This window comes from Schistocerca piceifrons, unplaced genomic scaffold, assembly GCF_021461385.2.
Source record: "Schistocerca piceifrons isolate TAMUIC-IGC-003096 unplaced genomic scaffold, iqSchPice1.1 HiC_scaffold_1084, whole genome shotgun sequence".
Classification (NCBI taxonomy): domain Eukaryota; kingdom Metazoa; phylum Arthropoda; class Insecta; order Orthoptera; family Acrididae; genus Schistocerca; species Schistocerca piceifrons.
In genome coordinates, this window is record NW_025726890.1 from 170,001 (window position 1) to 174,168 (window position 4,168).

General features: G+C 57.6%; 2 non-coding genes across 2 annotated transcripts; both read left to right on the top strand.

Annotated features, from left to right (window-relative positions):
- The first annotated feature begins 1,411 nt into the window (after positions 1-1,411).
- Positions 1,412-3,320, top strand: LOC124727103. Its single transcript, XR_007006936.1, has one exon. It is a non-coding gene; the product is annotated as a small subunit ribosomal RNA (ribosomal RNA).
- A 351-nt stretch (positions 3,321-3,671) lies between these two features.
- Positions 3,672-3,826, top strand: LOC124727093. The gene has a single exon (XR_007006927.1). It is a non-coding gene; the product is annotated as a 5.8S ribosomal RNA (ribosomal RNA).
- The last annotated feature ends 342 nt before the right edge of the window (positions 3,827-4,168 follow it).

Here is a 4,168-nt window from a genome sequence, read left to right on the forward strand (position 1 = left end):
CTGAATGATACATCGTGGCACATGTGTGACCGCACAACGACTGCGCCCAAAAACGGCGGACCATACAGTGCAAATATTGTGCACGCAGCTACGTGTCGTCTCCCTATGAGAGCTGGATTGCAGTGTGGTACGCCATAGAGACGTGTGGGAGGAACGGACGCCGTGGATGGCGATCAGCATGAGCTGTCTGTTGATGTATTCGGACCTAGTCGTCTCTCCTCACACACCGTGATGGCATGGTGCACCGCGTTCCATATCTGCGACATGCTACAGAGGCCGGTTGACAGTCGTTCGAGCAATGGACATCGCATACGTACGGGGGCCACCTTCCACGTATTGTCTAGGCGTGCACATTTTGTTGCGTGTATGTGGGCAGACGTAGTGTGGCGTGACACCTGACACAGGCATGCAATAATCGTTGAAGTTGCAAATGGCGATGGACGCCTGCGTTTTCTGGTGAAGTTACGCAAATGAACAAATGGTAACCTGTTGTGGTGCGGTTGTTCTCGCTAGGGGTGAATCGGTGATGGCGACGATAGGTTGAGGTACTAACCGGTTGTTCCAGCGATACCCACCATGCCGACGAAACTGAACGGCATCTGGGTGTGAAGCGATACGCGGCGGTGGCTGGGTGGGACCGTCCCCGGCCGGTGAGGGGGCGCCTCCCGGCGTGCTGGCCGCGCGGTGCGTGGGCGCACGCGCTACAGCCGGCTGGTGGGGGCGGCCAGTGGCAGGCGCGCCGGCCGACGGACGCGGCAGGCGTCGCAGCTGCGCGCCGGCGCACCCTGCGCGCGGCGCCGTGCGGCCAAAGTAGGTCCTCGCGGGCCCGGTGCGAAGCGCGGTGGACATCTTCAGTGTGCTGGTCCGATTGAGGACTGTGTGCGTTGAGGATGCGCCGCCGCCCGGCGCTCGGCGCCGCGACGCCGTCTGCTGCTCGGTCGCCCCAGCGGTTCTCGCTGGTGGTTTGTATCGCAGCTGTGCGGATGTGTTGGCGCGTGCGCTGTGCTGGGAGAGTTCGCTTCGGCACCCAAGTGGGGCTTTTGTCCTTCTGTGGCGCTGGCGTTGGAGCTGCCGGTCACCGTAGGTGGCGCGTGTTGTCTCCCGCCGGCAATGCCACGACAGCACGCTCCCGGGCCTCTGTCGGCAGCGGCAAGCTCAGTTGGGAGCACGGGTGGTCGCACCGAAAGCGTCTACTCGCCTAACTCCGGGCGATTGCGCCTCTCTCGAACCCGACCAAGTACTTGGGACGGCGCTGCGCGCCGCCGGGACCTGAGAGGGTTTCGAGGTGTATTGTGCAGGGGAGCTCAGCCTCCTCCTGTTTGCAGAATGATTGAGCGGACGCTTGCGTGTTCGCGCGGGCCCCCGGGACACACTCCCGGGCGGCCGGCTGCTCAGCTCTAGTTGACGCAGCTCCCTGGTTGATCCTGCCAGTAGTCATATGCTTGTCTCAAAGATTAAGCCATGCATGTCTCAGTACAAGCCGCATTAAGGTGAAACCGCGAATGGCTCATTAAATCAGTTATGGTTCCTTAGATCGTACCCACGTTACTTGGATAACTGTGGTAATTCTAGAGCTAATACATGCAAACAGAGTCCCGACCAGAGATGGAAGGGACGCTTTTATTAGATCAAAACCAATCGGTCGGCTCGTCCGGTCCGTTTGCCTTGGTGACTCTGAATAACTTTGGGCTGATCGCACGGTCCTCGTACCGGCGACGCATCTTTCAAATGTCTGCCTTATCAACTGTCGATGGTAGGTTCTGCGCCTACCATGGTTGTAACGGGTAACGGGGAATCAGGGTTCGATTCCGGAGAGGGAGCCTGAGAAACGGCTACCACATCCAAGGAAGGCAGCAGGCGCGCAAATTACCCACTCCCGGCACGGGGAGGTAGTGACGAAAAATAACGATACGGGACTCATCCGAGGCCCCGTAATCGGAATGAGTACACTTTAAATCCTTTAACGAGTATCTATTGGAGGGCAAGTCTGGTGCCAGCAGCCGCGGTAATTCCAGCTCCAATAGCGTATATTAAAGTTGTTGCGGTTAAAAAGCTCGTAGTTGGATTTGTGTCCCACGCTGTTGGTTCACCGCCCGTCGGTGTTTAACTGGCATGTATCGTGGGACGTCCTGCCGGTGGGGCGAGCTGAAGGCGTGCGACCGCCTCGTGCGTGCTCGTGCGTCCCGAGGCGGACCCCGTTGAAATCCTACCAGGGTGCTCTTTATTGAGTGTCTCGGTGGGCCGGCACGTTTACTTTGAACAAATTAGAGTGCTTAAAGCAGGCAAGCCCGCCTGAATACTGTGTGCATGGAATAATGGAATAGGACCTCGGTTCTATTTTGTTGGTTTTCGGAACCCGAGGTAATGATTAATAGGGACAGGCGGGGGCATTCGTATTGCGACGTTAGAGGTGAAATTCTTGGATCGTCGCAAGACGAACAGAAGCGAAAGCATTTGCCAAGTATGTTTTCATTAATCAAGAACGAAAGTTAGAGGTTCGAAGGCGATCAGATACCGCCCTAGTTCTAACCATAAACGATGCCAGCCAGCGATCCGCCGCAGTTCCTCCGATGACTCGGCGGGCAGCCTCCGGGAAACCAAAGCTTTTGGGTTCCGGGGGAAGTATGGTTGCAAAGCTGAAACTTAAAGGAATTGACGGAAGGGCACCACCAGGAGTGGAGCCTGCGGCTTAATTTGACTCAACACGGGAAACCTCACCAGGCCCGGACACCGGAAGGATTGACAGATTGATAGCTCTTTCTTGATTCGGTGGGTGGTGGTGCATGGCCGTTCTTAGTTGGTGGAGCGATTTGTCTGGTTAATTCCGATAACGAACGAGACTCTAGCCTGCTAACTAGTCGCGTGACATCCTTCGTGCTGTCAGCGATTACTTTTCTTCTTAGAGGGACAGGCGGCTTCTAGCCGCACGAGATTGAGCAATAACAGGTCTGTGATGCCCTTAGATGTTCTGGGCCGCACGCGCGCTACACTGAAGGAATCAGCGTGTCTTCCTAGGCCGAAAGGTCGGGGTAACCCGCTGAACCTCCTTCGTGCTAGGGATTGGGGCTTGCAATTGTTCCCCATGAACGAGGAATTCCCAGTAAGCGCGAGTCATAAGCTCGCGTTGATTACGTCCCTGCCCTTTGTACACACCGCCCGTCGCTACTACCGATTGAATGATTTAGTGAGGTCTTCGGACTGGTACGCGGCATTGACTCTGTCGTTGCCGATGCTACCGGAAAGATGACCAAACTTGATCATTTAGAGGAAGTAAAAGTCGTAACAAGGTTTCCGTAGGTGAACCTGCGGAAGGATCATTACCGACTAGACTGCATGTCTTTCGATGTGCGTGTCGTGTCGCGCAACACGCTACCTGTACGGCTCGCCGTAGCCGTGCGCCGCGTGCGGAACCACGCGTGCCTCTCAAAACTAGCGGCAATGTTGTGTGGTACGAGCGCTGAAGCGCTGGAGCGGCTGGCCTGCGGCACCTGGCGCCTGGCGCCGGTTTTGAATGACTTTCGCCCGAGTGCCTGTCCGCTCCGGTGTGGAGCCGTACGACGCCCGTCGGCCGTGAGGCCGTTGGACACAGAACGCTGGAACAGGGGCCGCCACACGCCTCACTCCCGCCTATGCGACCGTCTCGAAAGAGACGGCGGAAACTGAGAAAAGATCACCCAGGACGGTGGATCACTCGGCTCGTGGGTCGATGAAGAACGCAGCAAATTGCGCGTCGACATGTGAACTGCAGGACACATGAACATCGACGTTTCGAACGCACATTGCGGTCCATGGATTCCGTTCCCGGGCCACGTCTGGCTGAGGGTCGGCTACGTATACTGAAGCGCGCGGCGTTTGCCCCGCTTCGCAGACCTGGGAGTGTCGCGGCCGCCTGTGGGGCCGGCCGCGTCTCCTCAAACGTGCGATGCGCGCCCGTCGCCTGGCGGTTCGCATACCGGTACTTTCTCGGTAGCGTGCACAGCCGGCTGGCGGTGTGGCGTGCGACACCTCGTACAACGACCTCAGAGCAGGCGAGACTACCCGCTGAATTTAAGCATATTACTAAGCGGAGGAAAAGAAACTAACAAGGATTCCCCCAGTAGCGGCGAGCGAACAGGGAAGAGTCCAGCACCGAACCCCGCAGGCTGCCGCCTGTCGTGGCATGTGGTGT